The sequence below is a fragment of the Gymnoscopelus microlampas genome (genome assembly GCF_963454915.1).
Source record: "Gymnoscopelus microlampas genome assembly, chromosome: 9".
NCBI lineage: Eukaryota > Metazoa > Chordata > Actinopteri > Myctophiformes > Myctophidae > Gymnoscopelus > Gymnoscopelus microlampas.
The window spans coordinates 38239211-38251840 of NC_139946.1; the positions used below are offsets into that span (position 1 = coordinate 38239211).

General features: G+C 42.0%; 1 protein-coding gene across 1 annotated transcript in view; it reads left to right on the forward strand.

Moving 5' to 3' along the window:
* The window catches only part of agbl4 (AGBL carboxypeptidase 4), a gene marked incomplete at both ends in the record, with an annotated part of 599805 nt that overhangs the window by 470156 nt on the left and 117019 nt on the right, over positions 1-12630 (forward strand). The window lies entirely within an intron of this gene.

Genomic DNA, 12630 nt, shown 5'->3' on the forward strand with positions numbered 1-12630 from the left:
TGCAGTATTGATACTTTCACTTAAGTAAAAAATGCAAGTGCTTTTTCCACCACTGCCCTCGGGGACCACTGGAATAATGCTTTCAGACAGAACAATATTGGCCTGAATTTGGCAATAGAAACGAACGAATGGATCAATTCCAATAGTTTTTAGACCCACCCTTCATTTCAGGTCCAAATCATCTAAAATAGGCCCCAGGTAAAAAAAACTAAAACCAAAACATCCTCTATGTTCAGGGTTTTGTTAACAGGTTGGTCTCTCACATACATTACACCATCACAGTCTTCTGTAGCTGAGTGGTAGCGTCTGTAGCTGAGTGGATAGAGAGATAGAGATAAGAGGCCTTCTGGGAATCAGAAGGTCACCAGTTCGACCCTTGGCTCGTCCAGTCGAAGTGTCAAAGTGACCCCGAGCAAGACACTTAACGCCTAACAGCTCCCTGGTGTGCTCATCAGAGACGTCTGAGCAGCCTTCTGCTGGGTGATTGCAGTAAAAGCTAATTTCCCTCCCTCGCAGCGTCCAGAAAATACTCCTTTTCCTTTCTTCCTTTTAGTCACTCATAGTCTTATGTATTCTCCTCTCTCCTCAACCCCCTATCTTTCAATTACATAAAGAAGCCTGACTGTTTGTGCCGCTCAGGTTGTGAGGTCAGTTAGTTATGACCTAATTAATGTTACTCTCGCCCCAAAATAAAAGAACGCCTGGTGCTAGTACCATAGAGCAGGGCTTTTGAGAGATGTTGAATGGGAAATAGTTGCTGGCAACAATAAGCCCCATGCAATACTAATAAAAGCTTCTGTTCACAAAGGGCCTTAACTATGCTTTTATTGCCGTTTTATTGTTCACTTTTCTCTTGTGCTGTAGGATCAGGATTGCTTTAATCTTCAGAACATCTTCCATTTTAATGTGCACATTGCAAGAGACATTTTGCCTTATGTTCTTAATTTATGTTGAATACTTCATTACTACTTGTGATTTCCATTTAATTTAATTTCAAACAAAAGTAGTTTGATATTGAAGTTTTGTGTTAAGATTAACAATCTTGTGGTACCATTTGATTTCATTTTGTTATACAAGTAACTGTTGAGTTAGATTTTTGATATTGATATTGAAGACATTACGACATTATTCTGTGATACAAAAAATATGAGGAGATGGAGGTTGTGGTATAGTTCCGGCAAGAACTTCAAGCCTCTTTCACCCCTGTGTAGGATGGTGAAGGGGAGCAGACTAGTGGGCTAGGACAGTGGTTCTCAAACCTTTTCAAGTCAAGGACCCCCAAATTGACACTTATTAGCCCGCGGACCCCCATTTGAAAAGATATGCCAAGGACCCCCATAAGAGAAGATTTTTTACGGCTCTAGCAGTGATTTTCAACCATTTTTATTTCAAGGATCCCCATTTAATGGCATTTCTTTTTCTGGGACCCCAATTTATTGTAAAATCTATGTTAATGTAACTCTGAGAGTGTACAAATGGAACCAAATGGACCCGTTAGGGTCCATTTGGTTCCATTTGTACACTCTCTGAGTTACAGACCCATAAGTGTCAATTTGGTTCCTAACTATCTATCATTTAGCTGGGGACCCCCTTGAACTCTCCCAAGGACCCCTGGCGGTCCCCGGACCCCACTTTGAGAACCAACGGGCTAGGAGACAGAGATTCCGTGCAACTCCCGTACTACTGCCGGTCAGGAGTGGAATATCTTGCCTGTACTGGCCCAGGCCCAGTGTTCAGACTGTCCCAGCAGAAAGAACCAGACTCAGAGTCAGCCCTATAGCACCACAAAATGGACAATGCACAGTCCATTGGCTGGTAGGATACTTGCTGTAAAGCCTATATAGGTTTTATATTAGTGAAGCACAGCAACGAACTAGGTGCCGTGCTGAGTGAATGAGAGAAGTCGAGGGAGAGCGTTAGAGAGAAGAGACGGAGGGCTTTATTCATAAAATACCAGCAATCCTTTGTGCAAACAAGCAGCTGTAAAAACAGCACGTCTTATTATTGCCCTAATTATACCCTTTCTCAGTGAATTTGCATACTTTATCTCCCCTCCGATTCATTATGGTCGGACTATGCTATCGGTTTGATGTGGTAAATACACAAAGCAAACAATGAAGGGGCTGATGAGTGGAGCTGGGGAGGAGGGATGAGAGGCGAGAGAGAGAGAGAGGGCCATGCTGGCCACCTCATATTGACTATTTTCCAGTTGATTTTCTTGAAGGCTTCTCTGCAGCGTGGCTAAATAAGCAGCCGCATACTAATGAATGGGGGAATTAGTGTGATAATTCACCAGACAAAGAAACGAAGGCATGCAAGAGAGAGAGAGAGAGGAGCAGCAGATTGATATGGGTGCCAGGGTATGATGATGGCGGTTACAATAGCGAAAGTGCTTTTAAAATGTGTATTAACCCATTAAGAGCGGGAGAGAATCTGTGTCATTTTTAGATTTCTTTGGCTATTCGAAAATAGCAGATGTACAAGCTCATAGCACCGCACAGAGTGCTATATTTTTTTTTGTGGAAAATGTGTGCAAGTCAAATATTTGCTTCTGGGGAGGTCCCTGGAACAAAACGTAGAGGACCCCCAAAATGTTTTGTATTTTGTCCACTGACCCCCCCCCCCAAAAAGTATATATATTCAAAGATTTGTACACATTTTCACGATTTTTCAAAAATAGCAGATCTACAAGCTCATAGCACGGCACTCGGTGCCGCGCTATGAGCTTGTAGATCTTCTATTTTTGAATAGCCTTAAAGAAATCTTAAAATGACACAGATTCTTTCCCGGTCTTACTGGATTAAAATCATTATTTTCATAAACTCGTCCCTCGCCAGTATCCCCGAGGGTTCTTTTATTCTCTCTCAGGCTTTCATTAGTAATGCTTCAAGTAAACATTCCACTGCTCCTCAAAGTACCACAATTTCACAGCCTGTACACAAAATCGACCATTTTGTTGGCGGTTGTTGTATGCGTGTGGGTGAGGAAGAAGAAGGAAGAGAAGTAGAAAAATAAGTCGAAAAAGGAAGAAGACACACTAAACTACTGTGGACAGTAAATGACGCCTTGGGAAGCGTGGCCTCTGTTGGCCTGTCTTATCCCATTCAATCCGGGGAACGCATCTCTGTCATTTTAAGATTTCTGTGGCTATTCAAAAATAGCAGATCTACAAGCTCATAGCGCGGCACCGAGTGCCGCGCTATGAGCTTGTAGATCTGCTATTTATTTATTTTTTATCGTGGAAATTTGTTTTAAGATTCCGATCTGTGCTTCTGGGGGGTCCCTGGAACAACATATTTTGAGATGGGGGGGTCCGCGGTCAAATACATATCATTTTTGGGGTCCTTGACATGGAAAAGTTGGGATTTTTAGATATGTATTTGGCCATGGACCACCATCTCAAAATGTTTTATTCCAGGGACCCCCAGAAGCAAAGACTTCAGTTACTAATGTTCGCTTTAAAAATATATATATTCAAATATTTGCACACATTTTCACAATAAAAAAAAAAAATAGCAGATCTACAACCTCGTAGCGCGGCACTATGAGCTTGTAGATCTGCTATTTTTTGAATAGATCAAAGAAATCTTAAAATGACACACTGATGCGTCCCCCGGATTGAATGGGTTATTTCTAAGGGTGGGAGACGTGGCGGAGGTGTGTAGACAGGCTGTGAACAGGTTGTGGTGGCTCTGAGATTATTTCTTTGTCACCTAGTGGAGCCACCAGTGTTGCTGAGCACTGACTGTGGAGCAAATCCTCCCAGAGAGGACTGATTGGATTTTTGTTTCCAGGAAGCCCTTTGTGTCGGCAGTATAGGGACTGGATAATAGAGGTTGATGCCACTCTGTCTCTTGTGTTATGGATGGTGGATCGAGTTCTTCTTTGGTGTGCGTGTGCGCGTATGTGTGTGCGTGTGTGTGTGCGTGTATGTGTGTGCGCGTGTGCGCGCATGTGGCGTTCTGGAGGTCCCTGGAACAAAATATTTGACAAATGTCGTCTTTAAAAAATATATATTCACAGATTTGGGGGTGCCCGCTGGGTCAGTGGTCCAGGCGCATACCACGCAGGCTGATAATCCAGCTTGACGGTGTGTCGCGGGTTCGACTCCCGATCCTGAAGACCTTTGCTGCGTGTCACCCCCATCTCTCCCCCCATTTCCTGTCATTCTACAGTACCTTCCTATCAATAAATGCAGAAAAAGCCCCAAAAAATATCTTAAGAAAAAATTCAAAGATTTGTTCCAATTTTCACAATTTTTCAAAATTAACAGATCTACAAGCTCGTAGCGCTATGAGCTTGTATATCTGCTAATAGCACAAAGTATAAAATAATGGTTATATAGCTAAAAAATGTAAAATGACACAGATGCGTTCCTGGTCTTAATGGGCTAACTAACATGGTGTTAGGAGTGTGGTGCTGAAACTGTGGTCTTCGGTAGGGCAGGAACCCTCTACCGGATCCACATGCTCATCGTGACAACCCGAACATAGACAAGCTTGTAGATCAGGTGTTTTCGGCGGACAACGAAGCAAAGCAAGTATCCTGAGGAAAATGACATCAAAATGCTCTCTTTACTTTGTTTTGGCCATTCTCTTGCCCTTTCCATGAGAAATGAGGTGAGACATATTGTTGTTCAGGTTGAGAGACATTTATAGAGGTCAAGTTTGTCACGCAGAGATGCAAAGTTATGTCCAAAAATTAACACCTTATGAATTCTGTATACTTTTTTTTTATCTGAGACTCAAAGAACTTTCAGTCAGCATTATTTTAGTTCAATGGACCGACGTGTTTATATTCTGTACAGTCGTCATTGGCTTTCTGTTTAAATTTGCTTGCTAAGATGAAAAGCTGATTTGGACATGAATAAAAACATGAAATAGAGCGAGGATAGAGGGGGGAAAGTGCTGTGGCATAAACAAATTAATTTCATTGTACTTTGGGGACTTACTGCTCTTTCAACAGAAATTATAACAAGATTAATAAGACGGCTTGACGTAAAGGTAAAGCAAACTTAATACCGCTGCTGGGTTTTGATGTTATTTCTTCTCTTTATTCTTTTTCAGTCACAGAAGCACCCGCTTCATGTATTAAGCTTAAAATCAATCTCAGACTCCAAGTTTACAGCAAGCCGCAGACAATTTTCTGCAGACAGATTTGAGTTCAGCGACCTTGTCTGTCCTTATAACCTATTAGAACCGGTAACCACTTTAACCATTATTTTATACTTTGGCTATTCAAAAATAGCAGATATATAAGCTCATAGCGCGAGTGCCGCGCTATGAGCTTATAGATCTGCTATTTTTGAAAAATCGTGAACATTTGTGCAAATCTTTGAATATATAGATATATTTTTAAAGCGAACATTTTTAACTCAAATCTTTGCTTCTCGGGGTCCCTGGAACAACGTATTTTGAGACCAAATACATATCATTTTGGGGGTCCTTGACATGGAAAATGTTTGAGAACCACTGATATAGCTACAATAGTTATTCAGAAAAATTAAGACATATGTTGAGACATTTGACAGTTTTTAGTCACTTAAAAAAATGATGTTCAAAGATTTGCACAAATGCTCACATTGTATACTTTGGCTATTCAAAAATAGCAGATCTACAAGCTCATAGCGCGGCACTCGGTGCCGCGCTATGAGCTTGTAGATCTGCTATTTTTGAATAGCCCAAAGTATAAAATAATGGTTACAGCTCAAATCTAAAAATGACACAGATGCGTTCCCGGTCTTAATGGGATGACTGATAGTGTGGTTGCATGTGCACATATTCGTTTGACTGTGCAATCGCGTGTGTGTGAGTGCGTGCGTGCGTGCGTGAGTGTGTGCGTGTGTGTGTGGATCTAGGCACGCGGGTGGTGAAGTAAAAAGCTACTGCTCCTCAAAGCCCATTGCCACTCGACCCCTCCACTGACCCACCACCACCACCATCACCACCACCACCATTGGTCCCTCGTACCCCTGGCTGAGAGTGGTGGCAAGCGCTTTTTTTTTTTTGGAAGAGGTTTTATCTGCCATTATCTGTCAGACGCCGTGCACCTGTGAGCCTGGCCTGGCCTCGCTGCATGCCGAGCTGCTCATGGTCACCAGTCCAATCCCAGCGGCTCCCTGCTGACAGCCATACAACTGAGGGTCTCTCTCTCTCTCTCTGTCTCTCTCTCTCTCTCTCTCTCTCTCTCTCTCTCTCTCTCTGGCTACCTCCGTCTCCATCTGACAGCCGCCCTGGAGGGACAGGCTGGGGGGGGGGGGGGTGTTGGGGGGACACCATTATGTTTAACCCGTTAAGACCCGAGGCCGAAAATGCCTTCTAAATCAGCGGTTCTCAAACTTTTTTGTGCCTCCAAGGACCTCCAACATGATATGTATTTTGCTGCGGACCCCCCCCCCCCCCATCTGAAAATGTTTTGTGCCAGGGACCCCCAGAATAGAAGATTTGTGTAAAAAAAAAAAAAGATTTTTCAAAAATAGCAGATGTACAAGCTCACAGATGCTAGCGCGGCACAGTGTGACTCGCTGTGAGCTTATATATCTGCTATTTTTTAGAACCACTGTTCTAAATCCTAAGAGTTTTCTGAAAAACTTATGTTGATATATATATATATATATATATATATATATATATATATATATATATATATATATATATATATATATATATATATATATATATATAAAATGACACAGATTCTTTCCCGGTTTTAACGGGTTAATTTATTCCTCCATCGCACGACGATGCAACATGTTGTTATCTTAGACAAAACAGTTATTGTCGGCGAGCAGCGCCGTCGTACCACAGACTATAAATGTGGCTTTAACATAAGCTGTATTCCCACAGACCACAGACTGCCCACCAGCCATGTGCTGTTGCTGCTGCTGCTGCTCCACTGCCTCTGAGATAAGTGGAGATTAGAGGGGAGAGAAAAAATAGAGAAAATATATTATAGTAACAGACAGACAAACCTGGGGACAGCCTTGATATACTTTCCTGTGTCGTGTCTGACATTTGATGCCCTGGCAGACAGACAGGGGGGACAGACGAGACGGACACCTGTCTGTCTGCCTGTCTGTGCTGGTGGCACGCAGATTGCTCAGAAATGCTGCTGTTGTTACAGTATGTGTGTGAAAAGATGAAATGCTTGCTTCCAGTGGTGGAGAAAGTACTCAAATGTTTTACTTAAGTAAAAGTATCAATACTGCAATGTAGAAGTGCTCTGTTACAAGTAAAAGTCCGGAATTCAAAATTGACTTCGGTAAAAGTACAAAAGTATTGGTATGCAAATGTACCTAAAGTACCAAAAGTAAAAGTACTAAAATGTTTGAAAATAGCCGATCTACAAGCTCACAACGCGTCGCGATGCGACGCGTTGTGAGCTTGTAGATCTGCTATTTTCAAATAGCCTAGGTATAAAATAGGGCTTAATGTATGTTTTATAATGTAATAATTGATATCTGCAAAGTAACTAGTAACTAAAGTTTTCAAATAATTGTAGTGGAGTAAAAGTACAACAATATTTGCCTCTGAGATGTAGTGGAGTAGAAGTAGAAGTATAGACAATTGGAAATACTCCAGTAAAGTAAACGTACCTCAAAATTGTACTTAAGTACTACAGTACTTGAGTAAATGCACTTAGTTTACTTGACACCACTGCTTGCTTCACCCTTCCATACATGCGTTGCTGTTTGTTCACTTGTACAGTCAGTCTTGTGAATCCTCTCTCTAGTTAGTGGAGAACAACAACAGCCCTGTGACCCATGGCTCAGATCGATACAGGTTCACAGCAGGAGGTTGAGTGGCCCTAATGAAGTGAATTGACTGGTAGCAGAAATCTGATCAGTATTGTTCTGTGGCGGTCCATTACGCCGCCGTATGAGAGGATGATCAATGTCTCCTGGGTGGATCATTGAGAATATGCTGCATGGTGTGGCAGCTAGGGCCTGCAATGATACCGTTCTAAATACTTAATGAAGGATTTACTCACGATACACATTGCCTCCGCGTGTGTGTGCTCTGTCTGCACCTCTGTCTGTCCGTTTGTGTGTGTGTGTGTGTGTGTGTGTGTGTGTGTGTGTCTCTCTCTCTCTGTCTCTCTCTCTGTCCATTCCTCTCTCAGTTCAAAAGGTCTTTCTTCAGGCCCAGCGGCTTTAGTAATTGTGCTTATAGGAGACTGCTGTTCATTTCACGGGCTATCAGCTGTTAAATTGGCGACTGCCTTTTTCCACGGTTGATTAGCTATTCGCAGGGAACTTATTAAGAGTCTAAATAGGAGTTGTGTCCTAACCAAAATAGAAAGGTATTCATATTGTCCTGATTGATCGCGGTGGTTCGCTGCCTCTGTAGGATGCTCACGCTTCTGCCAATCCTCCATTTTGGACACATTTTTACCGTGGACATCTTGGAGCATCTTTCCATCAAGTTTGCCTTAATGATCCTTCTGTCCCTGCTGCTGCTGGCCTCTCTTATGCCTGGCAGAATGCTGCCGGGGGTTTGTCATGTATATACGCCATCCCTCTGGCTGGCGCCAACCCCTGCCAACCATCATCACAAGGACACCTGTGCCAGCGTCTGTCCATCCCCGAAGATTGGCACAGGTGCTGCATTTTGATTGGCTGCCTGTCTGTGCCTGCACTAAGGTTAATGCAACCCCCAAGCACTGCAGACATTTTTCACCTAATCTGAAAGCCCTCCCCATGTTCACTCTCTCTCTCTCTCTCTCTCTCTCTCTCTCTCTCATATATCCCATTAAGACCTGGAACGCATCTGTGTCACTTTAGATTTCTTTGGCTATTCAAAAATAGCAGATCTACAAGCTCATAGCGCGGCACTCGGTGCCGCGCTATGAGCTTGTAGATCTGCTATTTTTTTTAAATCGTGAAGATTTGTGCACTTCTACAAATGTCGTCTAAAACAGTTTTTTTTTTTAAATCTGAGTAAAATTAACACCTGATCACATTATATGTGCATTATACACTTATCATAGGTTGGCGTTTACTTTCTTCAGTATAGTATTTTCAACATTACAATGTAAAATGTAGGCATTTAGCAGATTTATCTCTTATCCAGTGACTTACAAGTGCAACATCAGAGTAAGGAGAGTAAGCGTGAACCATTAGCGCTAGTAGAATGCAAAGAGAATAATGTAGTGCCTAAAAAAAAGCTAGGGTACCAGGTAAACAACAAACCTAAACAAACAAACACAAATCTATTTAACATTCTTGACATTTGCAAGAACTAATCAAAAAAGAAGAGCTCATGCGCTTGTAGATCTGCTATTTTTGAAAAATCGTGAAAATTATTTTTTTGTATTTTTTTTCCGAAAAACTGTTAGGATTTAGAACATTTTTAGAAGCGGCCTCAGGTCTTAATGGGATATACAACCACACAGACACACATCAGGAGCGTGGACTCACTTGTTTAGTTAGATCTATCCATCCATCCATCTGTCTGTCTGTGGGCAGCCTTTATGATTCCAGACACAACGCTGTGATGATGACGTGTGTGTCCCGGCAGTCTAATCCCATCATCAACATCATTACTGCTATTATCCCGTGTCTCCCTCTAATGCCGGCTAATGGATGACCAATAAAGATAGATGAGCCTGGCAGTGTGTAGCTAATAGGCAGGACATGATGTCTGGCTTCTGTCCTGAACTCAAGTCTACACACCCAGCCCAACTGTATAGGTGAGAAATATAGCTTTGAATGGTGTTGTTTACCTAGAGTTATTTCCATAAAGGTTCAAAGATCAGCAACAGTGTGTCTTATGCTAATGTGCATGGCAAAAAAAACATCTCAGAAAGCTCGGGCTCAGAGCTGATCATGTGCAATTTTGGTAACAATTTCCAAAGAGATTTGAAAGGGAATTAATTTCAGCGAGCCCTTTTTCTACAGCACAAAAATCAACACACTGTGTCTTGGTTCTCCTGCTCTTGAAGACAGATGTGCAAATGTAAGATCGCTATGTGAATTTAAATCTAACTGATATTCCCCTAAGCTATACGGCCACTTCAAAGGCAGAAAGAAAGCTTTGGATTCTGAGCATCCTTAACTGGCAGAGCCCCAGCCTTGAGGACAAGAGCCATTGAACAGAAGAATAGATTAACAATAATCCTCTGTTGAGAAGCTCCTCAAATATCTGCTCCATCACTCTCCTTCCTTCCATAGATTATGAAATATAAAATGTGATATACTGTATGCACTAGAGGCAGAGATATCATTAGCTCTGTGTCGGAACATCTCTACAGTACAATGGACTTTTCATCCCTATACTACTGTACCGTTTCTGAAATTGGAACTGAAACCTCTCTGAATATAAACTACTGTTTGTAGTTGCTCTGCTAGTATGTGTCAGTGATGTTGACAGTTTATGACATATTGCTTCTGTAACTAATACTAGGAACTGTACACTAGTTCCCTTATACAGCTCACAGAAATAATCAGGCATCTTGCTGAGCACAGATACGGCTACGGCACCAATAACTAGAATAAATCAGCTAGTGCTATGATTTTTGTTGGCTTGTTTTTAGAAGCACTCCTATTCATCATCTCGCGCACACACATACTGGTATTGGCAAGTGGAACTGCCATGGTACCGTAACTTACATGATTGGGAAGCTGGCATTTGAACTAATAATAACCAACTCTATGCCTCAAACTATAAAATGAAATAACAGAGGAAAAAAAAAGCCATCCATAGTTCTGCATCAGTTGCTTTTCAATTACGGCAGCTGAAGCAGAACGAAATTGTTAGTGTCGTTTATCGACTGTGGTGCTCTCCATTTAGAGTAACAACTGAAAGAAATCCATCCCATTGTATAACTACCTGACTGACTTACAAAAACAAATAGTTCCTTTCTATCACCTTGAATTAATCTAGTGTCAAACAAGGGACACATAGGAAACACATTGGCCACGGTTACATGGACAGTTGTATTCGGAATGAATACACTTCTATTCGGAATGAATGAATGGATGAATTCATTCCGAATAGATTTGCTCATGTAAACACCCCAATTGGAATAGAATATTCCATTCCAGTCTGACCCGAATGAATTTTCATTCGGAATAGGAGGGGTGGTATAGACCGTTTGAATCGGGTTAAATCAATCGGAATTGACCATGTAAACACTTTATTCCAAACGCTCCTGTCTGTTTGGAATACATGCATTCCTTTGCGCATGTCTGTGCTTAGTAGGGCTGTCAGAATTGTCCAAAAATGACCTATCAAATCTCTAATTCGGCCACGGTTGGTGCTGAGAAGCACTCGCTCCTGCGGGATAAAATTAATGATTCTAATAGCGTCATTTAATAAGCCTATAATGGTTAAGCCCAGACTTGTCCAGGAGAACGGACGCTCCGAGGATTGCTGGGATCTTTTTCTAAACAGGTATTTTAGTCCTCAGTTTTTAAAAAGAATCCCTGGCCACATGACAAAGATTATTTTTTTTTAAATCCCTGTCCACACGTAAACGCAGAAACGCATTGATCAGCGTGCAAGTTTCAATTTTAAATCAGATTTTATTTTATTATTTTCATTTATTTTATATATGAGGGGCCAAATACATATACATTTTTAATCGCATGTTAAGGCCCAATACTGCAATAGCTGCATTATTTTAATAGCATACGTGAACAAAAATAAATGAAAACAACATTATTAGGGCGCAACTGCAGCGAAAACAGATGAGTTTTACTTCATCAATTCATTACATGGGCAGCCAGAACGGTGGTCCCAAAACACCCGGCCCCACGCACCTTTTGAGCGGGCCATCCACGGCTGCTCGGTGACGGCTGGATTTTGACCCAGGGCGATTGTGTTTTAGGGCGACAGACCCGTAATATTATACCTCTATGGACAGACCCCGTGTGCGCACCGCGCGCTACTCGGCGCAGAAAGAGGCTTTTCATCACAAGCTTTTTCATAATAATACAAGAAAACGTGACACTCGGCATAATGAGTAGCTTATACTTTCTACTTAAGTATATTTTGATGCCAATACTTTTGTAGGCTACTTTTGCCATAAATGAGCGTGCCTTGTTTCATAGACTGTAGTGTTGCTCTCTCTCTCTCTCTCTCTCTCTCTCTCTCTCTCTCTCTCTCTCTCGCTCTATTTATTATAATGACCATGAGCGGTCCGGTGTTTAAGTATTATTATTTATTATTATAATGACCATGTGCGAATGCGCGATGACATCATCGTACGGTACCTACATGAGAAATGTGACAAATACTATAGGCTAGCCTACGTTTTACCGTGTCTGGTACCAATACAAAAAAAGAACCTGGTCTGAACTTGTAGATCTGCTACTTTTGCATTAAAACGGCGATGACAAAGGAACACAGGCTCGCACTGCATACAACGCTGCCTGGCCAGGAGTCGATGCGTTGCTGACAGGTGTGAGTACACGATACGCTCGGCCTGCACTATCTGTTCCGACACCGGCCTGCCTACGACCGATAGACCTCCGCCGCGGAGGCACAAGGGGGCTATTGCCTCCTCCCATGCCCAGGCGGGAACCACTTTGCGCATGTCAAAAGTTATATTCTGAATGAATGCTTTGGTCATGTAAACGAGGAATACTTTTATTCAGGTCCCATGTAAACAGGTGAGTGGATCAGATTC